This window comes from Callospermophilus lateralis, chromosome 6, assembly GCF_048772815.1.
Source record: "Callospermophilus lateralis isolate mCalLat2 chromosome 6, mCalLat2.hap1, whole genome shotgun sequence".
Lineage (NCBI taxonomy): Eukaryota > Metazoa > Chordata > Mammalia > Rodentia > Sciuridae > Callospermophilus > Callospermophilus lateralis.
Genome location: NC_135310.1, coordinates 160970608 through 160986024, shown reverse-complemented (window position 1 = coordinate 160986024; position 15417 = coordinate 160970608). Strand labels below are relative to the sequence as shown.

The window sequence follows — 15417 nt, the reverse complement described above, 5'->3', positions numbered from 1 at the left end:
AGGGAGAGAAAATGATTTTATTCCTGAAGAGATACAGAACCGAATGGGACACAGGAGCTGCTCTGGAGGCTGCAAGCACAAGGCGGTCCCCGTGTACAGCCAGCAGGCACAGACCGCAAGGACAGGATCTAAAACCCATCTCTTCCTCAGTTAGGAGGACTCGACACACAATTGTCACCCAAGGCTCATCTCAGGGTGACGTGTGATTGGAGTAACTGGTGTTTCATTAACTGTCTTTATTCCAGAGCTACAGCCTCTCACATAGACTCTATTCCTGAGTGTAAAGAGGACTTGAGAAGGAAGGGAAGTGACCCATCCTGTGTGTCTCAGAGGCTGTCCTCTTTCCCACCTCGGGAGCGGCACCTTGTTAAAGGACGGGTGCAGAGCTGGTCTGCGCCCAGCCACCAAGGAGAGTGGGCATGAGTCCTGCTTTCCGCACGGTGCCGGGTGACATTTCCTAAGAAGCACAGGTTTCATTCTCTTTCAGTGAATACAAATAGTTGCTGAGAGCGTCTGAGCCTTAGGACCTTCACTCTCTGGCACCTGTAGGCACCTGGGCCAGCAAGATGCAGGGGCCCTTCACAGCAGATGTCCCCGTAGATGTGCTGGAGCCTGTTCGCCCTGTGTTCAGGAACTGGATTCATCAGAGCTCTGTGGTGTGCTCTGAAGTTCCAGAGACAGAGGACTGCCTGCCTCCAGGAAACGCTCAGCTCTCCTCAGGCTCCGTGTGGTCCTGCATTATGACTGCCAGCATCTTCAGCTTCCCAAGGTCTCTGCCCCTAAGTTTTGGTGTGTTACTGTGCTGCAAGGGGCAGCCTTTGCACTTGTATTATATTACCAGGGCCCCAAGTGCAGAGTGCTTAATTCAGAGGTATTCTTTCTGCATCCATTCTTCAGCTCTCTGTTCTTACACCTAATATTGTGCCATCCATGTAAGTCAACTTCCTTCTTTGTAGGTCTGCCATTTGGTGGACTTCCTACAATAATTTTTATTTAAAAACACAGTTTCTCTCTTGAGAATTAATTATTACTGGTGCTTTTCAGCCTGATATTATTACTTGAGGTAACATCCTTTAAATTTAGTTGGTATTATGCAGCAAGCAACACTAATCTCACATTTGACTGTGGACAACGGGGCCTGGAATGGAGGGGCTTGCCTGCTTCAGCTGCAGGGTGTTAGGCCCAGAAGGGGCACTGCACGTCTCTCTGAATGCGAAGCCTGTCTTTTATAATAGTTCACGACACTGTTCCTAATGCAACTTGGGATAATATTCCTCCTCTGTCATTCTTCCTTCTGTCTGAGAGGTGTGTCTGAGAGGTGTGTCAGGCTGTGAAAGTCTGGGAAAGTGAGAGAATCCTGGGAAAATAAGAGTCACTAGAAAGATGTGAAAGAAGACCAGGTTTGGTAAGTACTCGGGGTACTGAGGCAAATTCACTGTAGTCACCTTTATGGCACCCCGTCTCAGAATAAGCAGTCCATCCACTTATTCCCCAGAGTTATTACAACTGCTATGCCTGTCACTAAAGCCTGTAGCCAAGGGCATCATGCATTTGACGTTTAGGACTGTGTGCTGCCTTCTCTCCTGCATTGGCACAGTCTTCAGCCTCCCCATCAGGCAGGGGAGGAAACAGAGGTTGAAAGGCAGTAACTGATATTCCTAAACCCAGGGGCTGCCTGGTGCCAAACCTGGGCACAGCCTGAATTCCTGCACTTCATGCTGCCAGAGACCTTCATCAGAGAGAAGAGAAAAGCAACCCTTTACTGATTTGCAGGAAGAAGAGGGGTAGGTTGCAGAAGGACACTTGAAGCACACAGAACTTATGTAAATCCTGGGTTTATTTCTAACAGCCTGGTTTCCGTGTTCTGCAGAAACCAAACATAGTTTAGCATAAGTTCTTGGGTGAGACTGAGATGGGAAAAGGTAAAGTGTGAAAAGGTAACATCCTGTCCAGGCTTGCATGAGATCCGCTGGGATGATAAAGATCAAAGCATTTTCCTATTGTTGACTATATTAGAAAAAAAGACACAGCTCGGGCTTCCCCCAGTGTTCTGCAGCAGCCATAAAATGCCCTCTTGACCCTCTTGATTCTTCTGGAGTGACTTTGTTCGTTCATCATGCCCAATGTCTCTCCACCTACTTTTCTACAGAGAGGTTTTTCTGGGGATTCCCAACTCATACACTGCCTTCCTCTCCTGATAGCATGTAGCAGGTGCGCATTCCTCACATCCTAACCCTTTGATAGACACCACTGCAAGCAGAACTGACCCAGCCTTCCTTTCGAGGCTAATGGCCTTTAAGGAGGAGCTTTGGCTGGTTTCTCTGGGGCACCCTCCCCGACTGCTTCCTGTTGTTTACTGGTTTCTCAGGGAAGAGACTTTTTCCTAGATGTCTTTGGCTGACTCAGCTTCAACTATTGGATCCATCCTGGAAAAACTATGCAGTTTGGCTTCATGCTGAGGAGTATTAAAAAAACAAAATAAAAACAAAACAAAACAAACAAACAAACAAAAAAAAAAACACAAAACACTGAGTATTTGTAAGCAGTGAAATCACAGAATAATTTTGGGGTTAAGAAGTACGGAAATATGAAGGTACTATCATCAAAGACAATACTTGAAGCAAAAAGCAAACTGAGAAATTGTCATGCTAACCAAAATGATGGATAGAAAGGAACATGCAATGAAATGACAGGCCCTGAGCAAATTTAAACATGGATGAATTTACAAGACGTTAAATATGTTGACAGTAGAATTTTGTGTCTGTGTCGGGGCAGGGTAGATAGACAGGTCAAGCATGAGTTTTTCAAATAGATTAATGAGAATATGATGGAAGGAAATAAAAAAGGCAGGAAGAAATTCTGGCTGGGGAACTGTGTGTTTAATGAACTACGCAGAGGCTTAACATAGGTGGGATATTACGGATTTCAACAGGTAGATGGGGTTTCTTTTATGAGGCTTTGAAGAAATTTGGGGGGAAAACTTGACTGAATACTAGTCCTCAAGATGGTGCTGGCTGTTACATAGAATGACAAATAAAGAGTGCCCCAGGAAAAGGGCTAGTAACTTGGACAAAAATCTGCAGTTATGTATATCCCTGCCTGTTCTTATACTCTGGAAATTGCTGATATAAAATTGTTTTAGCAGATGCATCTCACGATTGCTGTGGCTTTCTTTACAAAGGTGTCTGCTGAATCCAAGCTTCCCTGTCTGGAGATGGATGGTTCTGGACCTAGTCAAGGGAACAACCTTCATGATCCTAAGAGGACTGGGCAGTGATGGGAACACCTTTGTCCTTGTGAGCTACATTTACGTTTTCAGAGGCAGTGAGAAGAAACCTACACACCTCATTCTCATCCACTTGGCTTCTGCAAATATCCTAATGCTTTTTACCAAAGGCACACCAAGGACAATAGCCAGCTTTGGTTTGGAAACCTCCTAGGTGACGCAGGCTGTAAGATTGTGATTTACCTCAATAGGGTGGCCCGGGGCCTGTCCATCTGCAGCACCAGTCTCCTCACAGTGGTCCAGGCCATCACCATCAGCCCCAGAGCCTCCAGTGGGGGAGGCTGCAGCCCAGGTCTGCATGGCACCTGCTTCCCTTGTTGCTCTTCTGTTGGATTCTCAAATCCTTGATAAGCATGAGTTAACCATTTTATAAAAAACATCAGCAGCCTAAACACATCAGAAGTTAGCAAGAGGTACAACTACTATTATTTTGTACCAAAAAACTTGATAATCAGGTGGATTTTTCTTGCTCTCATGGTCCTTCGAGATGCTGTGTTCCAGGGTGTCATGGGCTGGGCCAGTGGCTACATGGTCTTCCTCCTCCACAAGCACCACCAGCAGGTGCTCCACCTTCAGACCTCCAAGCTCCTCTACAGAACCCCCCCTGAGGTGAAGGCTGCGAAGAGTGTTCTCCTTCTGATGCTTTGTTTTCACTTCTTCTATTAGACAGATTATTTTATGTCTTTATATTCAACTGTCTCCCTAGAGAATTATTCCATGGCATTAGATGTTCAAAATTTTCTGACCCTTGATTTTGAATTCTCGGCCCATTTGTGCTGATTCACAGAGATGGACATCTGGCTCCATGTTTTCATGCTCACTAACAGAAAAAGACTTGGAGAAAATGTCCAATTCATCTATTCTTTCAATAAGTTTGAAATCACTGTTAGTTTTGTGTTGCTGTGACCCAGTAATTGTACATGAGTCACACAGAGGTGCATTCTCAGACCTCAAAGCTGGTGACAGTGGACAAAGGCCATCGGGAGCTGGAGGGACACAGCTATCTCCCCTTAGTCCTTCCTGCCACTCTTCAGGAAGCAGCTGATGTTCTCCCGCATGTTAGGTGGCTCTTTCATACCACCACTTCTGCTAGTGAGACGCCGAAGAACAATTTAGAAAATCATGTCAAGATTACTTATGTATTCATCTCCAGACCCAAGAAGTCCAATTCTAGGACCCAATCTTCAAAGTATCCTTATAGGACAAACAGCATGAAGCCTATTTTAGATTGTAGTGTTATTTTTTTAAAAACTTCAATATCCAAAGAAGGGATTATTTTGCTTGTTATTTGAAGATATTCATAAATATCCATCCATCCAAGGGATTTTACAGAACTTGTAGAAAAATGAGTTCGAACTGTGATATGCAATAATATGTGGGGTGTATTTATAATTAGCAATTTCATTTTAATTAAATTATAAAGCTATGAAGGGTAATAGCATTTAAATATAATATATATATAATTGAATGTTATCTACATATGAAAATTGCAAGAACACAAGAGAAACTAAAGATTAGTCACCTCTTTTGAGAGAAGGTAAGTTAATGGAAGCATAGTAGAATTTGTTTTCTTTCTGTATTTTCTGATTTGCTAAACACTTGGATGCATTTTTTAACAAATGAGTGAAAAATTAATATTGAAAACAATTCATGGCTTATTTCAAAACAGCAGCTGTTAGAATCTTAATGCTGTCTGATCCGGTCAGTCTCCCTGTCTTTAGAGAACTCCAATGTGCTCTTTCTTATTTAGGGAAATAACTATCTTCCTATTGCACATATTCATGGTGCAAAATATCAGAGGGGACACAGAGGGCTTTGCCTCTGCTGGGAAGGATGTTCCTTCTATGTCTCTCTCGTGGCCCTGGATATATTTGGGTGTTTAACTTCTCAAGAAAATGAAAGTGAATGCACATTTGTTTTTGGTTTGCTCACACATGTCCACATAGACTTTAAGTATCTTAGTAACGCTATTATGTCATACTCTAATACGCTTATCAATTTATTTTCTTCATATAACTGTGACTTTCTGGAAGACAAGAAGTGTACCATCTAGCTCAGTTCCACAGTTCTCCTCTGACAGTCTCCTCTTAACATCTAGCATAAAGAACAAGACAAGGGCTGGGGATGTGGCTCAAGCGGTAACATCCTCACCTGGCCTACGCCGGGCACTGGGTTCGATTCTCAGCACCACATAAAAATAAAAAAAAAAAAATAAATAAATAAAAGATGTTGTGTCCACTGAAAAAATAAATATTAAAAAAATTCTCTCTTTAGAAAAAAAACCCCAAAACACGACAAAGTGGCTCAAAGTGGCTCATTCCTGAATAGGTCACTGGTTATAGTTCAAGGCGAAGGAGTGCAGATCCTGGAAGGGAACGTAGGAATGGTGGGTGAGAGTGGAGTCATGAAGAACAGATAACAAAGTATCCAGTGAACAAAGGATATTTTGTGATTATTGGCAAAGGCAGCCAAGACATGCCTGGAGCTTGCTTTCCCTAAATAAGTGTTATTCTGTCTCCCTCCAAAAAGTCAGAATGGAGTTGAGAAAATTTAAATGCATCTCATGTCATCAGCAGAAAATAAAGAGAGAAGCACATGATTAAAATTGCAAAATATAAAATTGGATTTTTATTTTTTTTAAAAAATATTTTATTTTAGTTGTAGTTGGACATGTTACCTTTATTTTATTTTTTATTATGTGGTGCTGAGAATCAAACCCAGGGCCTCAAACATGCTAGACGAGCACTCTACTGCTGAGCCACAACTCCAGCCCCAAATTGGATTTTTATTTACACCATGCACAGAACTCATCTTAAAGTCTAATAAAGATGTAGGCTGATACTGAAATCAGAAAGCACCAAGTCAGGGTACATGGGAAACATTACTTGACTTTGGACCTGCCAGTGAGTTTTTTAATATGATGCTGAAAGTTGAGGAACTATAGAAAAATTACAAGTGAAACTTCATCAAACTAACTATTGCACAGAATGAAATCACTTATCACAGTGAGAAGGCCACCCATGGAATAAGAAAAATATTTGCAAACCCTATGACTAGTAAAGGTTTAATGTTCAAACTATTTAAGGAACTTGTACAAATAACCTGGTTAAAATGGGCAGGGGCAGCTGGGTGTGGTGGTGCACACCTGTAATCCTAGCTGCTTGGGAGGCTGAGGCAATACAAAATAGGGCTGGGGATGTGGCTCAGTGGTCCAGTGCCCCGCCCCTTTCAATCCCTGGTACCAAAAAAAAAAAAAAAAAAAAAAAAAAAAAAGGCAGAGGCTGGGATTATGGCTCAATGGCAGAGCATTTGCCTTGCATCTATGAGGCACTGGGTTCAATTCTCAGCACCACATAAAAATAAATAAATACTGATCAAGGATACTAAAAAAAAAAAATGGATACTAAAAAAAAAAAAAAAAGAAAAAAGAAATTTAACAAAATGGGCAAGGGGCCTGAAAAAATGTTTTTCCAAAGAAAATATACAAATGTCTAACATATATGTAAGCAGGCCCACACATCAGTAGTGCAAATCACAACCAAAATGACACCACCTCACACCTGTTAGAGTGACTGCTATTCAGGAGAAAAGAGATGGTAAGTGTTGTCAGGGGAACAGGGGAAAAATGACCTGTGGATATGGAAAAGTGACTTTGGGTGTCTTTTGTACTCTGTCAATGGGAATACCAGTTATTATAAAAGCAGCATGGAGATTCCACAAAAAATTTAAAATGCAGTCAAATCAATTTGGAACAAAAATAAGAAAGCAGGAAGCATCACACGATTATAGGATGCAACACACTGCAAGGCTGTTGATCAAAACATCACGGTATTGGCATAAAACACACACATTGATGGGACCCAGCAGAGAGCCTAGAAGACATCCATGCATCTGCTGCCACCTCATTTTCAACAAAGATGCTAAGAACATGCATTTGAGAAAGGAAAGTCTTTTCCATAATGGTGCTTAGAAGTTGCATGTCTACAAGGAGGAGAATGTCACTAGACTCTTGTGTCTCTCCAGCCAAAAACCTTTTCAAAATGGGTTAGAGACTTCAGCGTAAGACCTGAAACTATGAAAATCTAGCAGAAAACCTAGGGCATGAGAAACGGAACGAATTTTTGGTCTAGACATCAAAAAGAGAAGCAAAACTAGACAAAAGCATTCATCAAACTAAAATACTCCTGACAGGAAAAGAAAAAAGGAACAGACTGAAGAGACAAGAAAGGCCATGGTTGGAAATGCCATCCCCCTGCGCTCACAGGACACATAAGAAACCGAGCTCAATGGCAGAGGCCCAGAAGGGAGCGCAGTGGGAGGCAGCCTCCCTCACACAGGCAGGGCTCTGGTTGCATCCTAAGCAATGCAAACAAAGGAACAAGCAACAGCAAAAGATGGAACAAAATAAAAGCGTCAATAATGAAACACACAGATGAAAACTTCAGTAGCAATAACAAAATTCCCTGAGTTAAAAATGGGCAATAGACTTACATATACTTTTCTCAGAAATACCAATGTTCACCAGCACCAGTTCTCAGGGTAGTGAAAGTCAAAACCACAATGAAATATCACCTCTCTCCAACTAGAAAGGCTGTTACCAAAAATAAAAATAAAAAAGGTTACACCTGCTGGTAGGCGTGTGGACTGGGTGGGGACGCACATGAGTACTGCCCTATGAAATCAGGAGTAAGGCATTCTAGGGAACAGCAGGATGAGCCCAGAAAGCAGAAATTCGTTGCTCCCCAAACACCTGCGTGCCTCAGGACCGGCCTGCCGCAGTCCGGCAGCAAAATAACCAGGGAGGTGACGAGCAACTTGTGTACCTTGATACAGCAGGAGTGGAAGCCCTTTATTGTAGGACAGGAGCAGTATTTATACATTCCACACAGCTTATCTTAATTAGCATAAACTAGATACAGCAGTCAACCAATAAGGAATCTCCACACTTAATGGCTCACTGGCTCCACCTCACAAACCACTCCCTCTGGCAAAATGCCAGGTGCCATCCAGACTTGTTTACAGACTCTACATTTCCCCCTTTTGTTTAATTTAAATAATGACCATAGTGGTTTTTACACAAACACCACAGATAATCTGCTACAAGCAGAAGGGGAGGATACAAAATGCCACAATACCAAGCCAACTGATGGCTCCATGCAAGAAGCCCTTGGAAAAATTATACCAGCAACAACACCATTAGCAAAGATACAGTTTGTTGTCTCAGTCCAGGTAAAGCAGTGTCTCAATAGATTAACTCACAGTCCAGGTAAATCACAGTCCAGGTAAGTTCTGCAGGCAGCTAGCTTAAATCACAGTCCAGGTAAGTTCTGCAGGCAGCTAGCTTGATCTGAAGTCTCGTCGGGTTCTTAGCAACACTGGAAATTCTTCCACTTTCATTTTCACTGGCACTGGGATGAAGGCAGGAACTCTGGATGGCTAAAGAAAATCCTGTAGTATTCCAGCAGGTGCTAAGAAAACAACCTTCTGAACAATTTAGTACATTATCTCAAGGTTTTTTTTTACATTTGAAATAAGCCTTAATAGTGCTCATTACTCATTAGCTTCCAGGTGTGGGAGAACCATTGTAGCTTAGTTATTGGCATTGAAAATGACCAAACATCAGGGACGCTGGTAGTGTCTTCTGCCGGCTGTAGCATTCTGGGCAGCCCCAGATGGCCCCAGGGAGAGTCCAGGGAGTGTTCGGGACTCAAAATGCCACTGGGCACAGGGAGCAAGAGCCTTCAAGACTGTGCCTCCGGGTCAGGTTTGGATTTGGGCTCCAGCAGGCGGAGGGCGGAGGGCGGGAAAGAGCCTGCTGCCGCCGCTTGGAAAAACCTTGCTGTGCCATGACTGGCTCTCGCACGTGGCAGCCACCGCCAATTCATGCACCCTCCGGTAACGAAAAGTATTCAGTAATAGCCTTTTGCTGCAACTTTTTTCCTGATAATCCTTCTTCTTCTGAACTTTCTTTTTCTTTCTGACTTGAGTTCCTGGGCTTTTATCAACACGTGCCCTAACTATTCTTGGTTCCACTGGGGTGCCTTCTTCCCTTAGTAATTTACTTCTCATCCCTTCCATATTTTCATCACAAAGACAATACAATACACTGAGACAAAAACAAGACACAAACACACTGTATCAATCTTCTCCATTTTTTCAAAATGGCCATTTTTCCTCTCGCCCTATCTGCCTGGGGACGAGCAGATTTGCTCCCGTCCTATCTATGGACTGGCAGCTTTTTTTTTTTGTCACTTACCCTGAGTGTCCCGGGGCTCCCCGGAATGGACCACCATCTGCCGCAGTCCGGCTACAGCAAAATAACTGGGGGGTGACGAGCAACTTGTGTACATTGATACAGCAGGAGTGGGAGCCGTTTATTGTAGGACAGGAGGGGTATATACACATTCCACACAGCTTATCTTAATTAACATAAACTAGATACAGCAGTCAACCAATAAGGAATCTCCACACTTAATGGCTCCCTGGCGTTACTTCACAAACCACTCCCTCTGGCAAAATGCCAGGCGCCATCCAGACTTGTTTACAGACTCTAACACGGGCCCTAGAGAAGAAGTGGCCTGCTTCCAAGCCGGTTTCCAAGCCTTGTGGTGCAAAAATCAACCAACCAACCAACCAACCATTCAGTCAAAGAAAGAAATCCTAGTGGGAACATGAATACCAAAGGAAGCAGGAACAAGTGTTCCACTGCCTTTGGACTGTTTTGGTTCCCGGGTTTCTTTGGTGGAATGAATGAACCGCACAGAGGAATGAGCGTGAGTAGGGTTACTTCTGACTAACCAGAGGGACTTCTAGGCGCCCGGGAAGGACTGCACAGTGCCAGTCAGTCGTGCAGGATCAGCGAGTGCAGGGACTACAGGGTCCAGGTCTGGCGGGGACAGCAGGTGTCCAGAGCTGTTCAGGGCAGCTCTGAGCAGGGGGCAGGAAGCCCCAGACAGCGTCTGCGATGTGCCTGGTGTAGCCTGTTGGACTGGCTTCTTCCACTTAGCAGCTTTGAAGTCCCTCCACATCTCATTGTCCTTTGTTGGTGAATAATATCCCATGGTACCAGTTTGTTTATTCACTCATCTTTTGAGGTATATCTTGGTTGTTTCTGAGCTTCTGCAATTGTGAATAAAAGTGCACAGGCTTTTGTGTGAACATGTTTTCAGCTTATTCTGGTAATCGCCAAGGAGTGCGGTGGCTTAAGTCTCTCCTTAAACTTTTACTCCACTTTATGGATGATGTCCTCCACATTTTTTCCAGTTATTCTGTCATGTTGTTCATTTCTACTCTTACAATTTCAAGTAACTTCTTTACTGAATTACCTTTCTGTGTAGCAATCACCTCATAAATTTCTTCCCTCTACCTAATATTTTTCTCATTCACTTTTATCTGTCACTCACATTCTCTTTAGGTGTATAGTGATCTTTTTTTCTTTAAATTTTAAAATCTAATTTGTTATACATGACAGCAGAAGGCATTATGTATAGTGATCTTTGATTGCTGGTGCATAGTGATAAATTTGGCCCTAAAAATAAATCGAAACTGATACTGTGGACCTAGTTTCCTGATTCAGGGCTTCATTTTAGGATAATCTATCAAGACACTCAGAGCAAAATATTTAACTTGTGCAGGGAATGGTGGTGCACACCTGTAATCCCAATGGTTGAGGAGGCTGAGGGAGGAGGATTGCAAGTGTAGAGCCAGCTTCAGCAATTTAGTGAGGCCCTAAACAACTTAGTGAGACCCTGTAACAAAATAACAAATTAAAGCTCTGGGGATGTGGCACTGTAGTTAAGTGCCCCTGGATTCAATCCCTGGTGCAAACAAAAACAAAACAACCCAAAACAAAAAAAAAACAAAAACAACAACAACAACAAAAAACTCGTGGGATAGAAAATTTCCTTGAAGAAGGCTCACTCCCTCTCCAGCCTAGATGGCATAAACTCACTTTCTGAATTCTGAGAAAGATCTTAAAGGGCAGAAGTTAGAAGCTCCTTTGGAGTGACGCCACCTGTTGCAAACTACAGGATCAAACTAAAATGCATGTTACTGAAAGACCCACCGATTCCCTGTCCAAGAAAGACGCAGGAGGCACTGGCTGCAAACACAAGAGGTTTATTCAGACACAGACGCCTGCGGGTGCTCAGCAAAACCTCAGCCGGAGCTTTGGTGAACTGGCACACCGGGCTTTGGGGTACAGGTCTTTTATAGGATAATGGGGCAGGTTTCGTGCGCGCGGTAAGCAACAGGTTTCTTATTGGTTACTTTGAACCCAGCATATAGATTACCTAAAGGGCAAAGTTGTTCTTCACTTTATGTTATCAGTTCCTATTTGCCTAAGAATGCCCTGGGACCTGTTTTTTTTTTTTTTTTGTTCTTTTCCAACCATCCTGTCCTTTCACAATGGACTACCCTTAACTGATTAACAGATAGACCTCTCCGGTGTTTAGTGGGTTAGCAACACGCCCTGATGGTTTCACAATGGGGCCTGGGGTTTCTGGGCTGGGGTCTTTCATTACAAAGAGTCAAAGTAGTCCACCTCCGCTCTTGCACCAAGGACCTGCCTCTTCCTACTCAGGGGCCCTGGGGACTGGGCAGAACAAGGAAAGGGGGGTGGGGGGGGTGGGGGGGTGGGGGGGGTGGGGGGGTGGGGGTGGGGGGTGGGGGGGTGGGTGATGAACAACTTGTGTACCTTGATGCAGCAGGAATGGAAGCCCTTTATTGTAGGATCTGAGCGATATTTATACATTTTACACAGCTTATCTAATTAGCATAAAATAGATACAGCAGTCAACCAATAAGGAATCTCCACACTTAATGGCTCGCTTTTGTTACTTCACAAACCACTCCCTCTGGCATTTGGCCAGGTGCCATCCTGACTTGTTTACAGACTCTACATTTCCCCCTTTTGTTTAATTTAAATAACGACCATAGTGGTTTTTACAGAAACACCATAAATAACCTGCTAGAAACAGAAAGGGAGGATACAAAATGTTACAATACCAAGCCAATTGATGGCTCCATGCAAGAAGCCTTTGGAAAAATTATACCAGCAATGACACCATTTGTAAAGATATCAAGTTACAATTTGTTGTAGATTACAGTTTGTGGTCGTAGTCCAGATAAAGCAGTGTCTCAATAGATTAACTCACAGTCCAAGTAAATCACAGTCCAGGTAAGTTCTGCAGGCAGCTAGCTTAAGTTGTAGCAGCAGAAACAGCAACAGCTCCGAAGTCTCCTCGCGTTCTCAGTTGAAGTTTCCTCAGGTTCTCAGCAACATTGTAAATTCTTTCACCTTTATTTTCACCGGCACTGGGACGAAGGCAGGAACTCCAGATAGCTGAAGAAAATCCTGTAGCATTTCACTAAGAAAACAACCTTCTGAACAATTTAGTACATTAATTCAAGGTTTTTTTACATTTGAAATAAGCCTTAATGGTACTCATTACTCATCAGCCTCCAGGTGTGGGAGACCCATTGTAGTTACTGGCCTTGGAAATGATCAAACTTCAGGGACGCCATTAGCATCTTCTGCCAGCTGTAGCATCCCAGGCAGCCCCAGATGGCCCTGGGGAGAGTCCCAGACTCAAACTGCTTCCGGGCACAGGGAGCAAAAGCCTTTGAGACTGTGCCTCCAGGTCAGGTCTAGATTTGGGCTTGCAGTGGCGATCCGCTCCCCCGGGCAGGGGGGCGGGGAAGAGCCGGCAACTGCCGCTTGGAAAATTTTTGCTGCGCCATGATCGGCTTGGGCAGGTGGCAGCCGCCTTGTCATTTCACGCACCCTCCGGTATCGAAAAGTATTCAGTAATAGTCTTTTGCTGCAACTTTTTTCTGATAATCCTTCTTCTTCTGAACTTTCTTTTTCTTTCTGACTCGAGTTTCTGGGCTTTTATCAACACATGCCCTAACTATTCTTGGTTCCACTGGGGTGCCTTTTTCCCTTATCAATATACTTCTCACCCCTTCCATATTTTCATCACAAAGACAATACAACATTTCAAGACAAAACAAGACAAAAACATACTGCATCAATCTTCTCCATTTTCTCGAAATGGCCATTTTTCCTCTCGCCCTATCTGCCTAGGGACGTGCAGATTGCTCCCGTCCTATCTATGGACGGGCAGCTTTTTTCGTCACTTACCCCAGAGTGTCCCGGGGCTCCCCGTAACGGGCCACCATCTGCCGCAGTCTGGCTGCAGCAGAATAACTGGGGGGTGACGAATGACTTGTGTACGTTGATGCAGCAGGAATAGGAGCCGTTTATTGTAGGATCTGACTGATATTTATACATTTTACACAGCTTATCTAATTAGCATAAAATAGATACAGCAGTCAACCAATAAGGAATCTCCACACTTAATGGCTTGTTTTTTGTTACTTCACAAACCACTCCCTCTGGCATTTGGCCAGGCGCCATCCAGACTTGTTTACAGACTCTAACACTTTCTCTTTCTTGTTCCGGGGATTGATCCCAGTAGCACCTCGCCCCTGAGCTCTCTCCCCACTGGACAGACAGGTCAGCAGTTAGTTGCTTAGGGCCTCACTAAGTGGCTGAGCTGGCCTGGAGCTTGTGATCCTCCTGCCCACTTCCCAAGTCCCTGGGATTCCAGGTGTGGGCCACCGCACCCAACTTCAATGTTTCTTTCTTAAAAACAAAATATCAACTCACATACCAGAGTGCAGTAACCAAAATCAGGAGATTACCCGTTAGAGCGTATTTAGATTTTACCAGCTGTACCAATGAATCTGTCTGTCAAAGGATGATCCCAATCCTGTGCTACAGCACCAAATGTCAGTCTCTCGAGGCTCCTTTATTTTCTAAAATTCCTGAGTCTCCCTTTGCCTTTTATGACACTAATGATTTTGAAAGACAGGGACATTATAGAGTCTCCTTTCAATGGACTTCTTCTACTTTTCCTGGAGCTTAGACTCAGGAGAGCCCTGTGCAGGTGCGGTAGAGAAGGGCGCTGAGCGCTGACCGCAACTTTCCAGGCTGCATGCTGCTGGAGGGTCCTCTCTGCACTGCGCGGCTACCCTCTGTGTCCACAGGTGTCCAGCACCACGTGACTCTTTCATTCTTTGGCATGAGTAAGTCATGGGGGAGACACTTCCAGGCCATGTTGATGTTCTGTGACACCTAAACCCTCACCCACTGGTCTGAGCATCCACTGATGGTCTCTTCCTGGAGAAATTGCTCTTAGGATGTTGCAAAGGGCGATTTTCTAATTTCACTGCTCTCCTTTTGCATTTATCATTTGTGTGTTTCATGCAAGTTAGAGCTTTCCCTTCTCCCTGGTTCACTTACATTTATTGTGCACCTTTGTGTTCTTGGTTCATGGGAAGGTGATGTCATCTTATGTCATTACTCAGTTTGACTCAGGTTTTCTCACTTTGGCCAGCAGAGCCCTGCAAGCTGGCCCCCTAGTTGGCATGCCTGTCCCTCTTGGATCCTTTCTTTACCTTGTGACATAATAGACGCTCAGTCTCATCTTACCTTTCTCTGAATTAGCCCTGAAACAACCTCTGTGTTAAACGCTCTGCTTCCTTTGTATCAGAAAACGGTATTCAGAACCCAATCCTGGATGGAGGAGAATGGAGTAAACCATTTTATTTTCCTGCTTTCATACCCGAGACATCTTCTCATCCAAATGAGCCCCAATAGTGCTCTCCTCAAAGGGCTCATCTTCCACCAGATGCACAAGTGTTTGGGGTCTGCTCTGTGCCAAGTGCACCCTTGGTATGGGAACAGGGTCACACAGGAGTGAAGGGACAGTGACCAGGGCCTTGGCTCCCACCCAGCCCTGTGCTGTGCTCCCTGGTGGAGAAGCCACGCTCTTCTCACCTCAGCTCGGCCCTGAGATCAACATGGTGGTGTCCTTTGCACCAGGGACCAGGACGGCAGCAGAGTGAACCTGTGCAAGGGTCATTCTTGTCTGTAGATGACCGTGGAGGTGTCCTTGAGCTTCGCACCAGGACTGATTTCTAAAGGAGGGTGGGAGGATCCTTCTGAGTGTCCAGGCTCACTTACAGTCTCATGATTGAGGAATAAAGCACCAGGGCAGCAATGTGAGCTCTGTACACAGATGTAGGACGGTGACTTTGGTCCTGCCCAGGTCCTGGTTGGGGCT

The 15417-nt window shown here is 44.3% G+C and overlaps 1 pseudogene; it reads left to right on the top strand.

Annotated features, from left to right (window-relative positions):
• Nucleotides 1-3218: 3218 nt before the first annotated feature.
• LOC143402240 (vomeronasal type-1 receptor 1-like) lies at nt 3219-3952 on the top strand (annotated as a pseudogene).
• Nucleotides 3953-15417: the final 11465 nt, after the last annotated feature.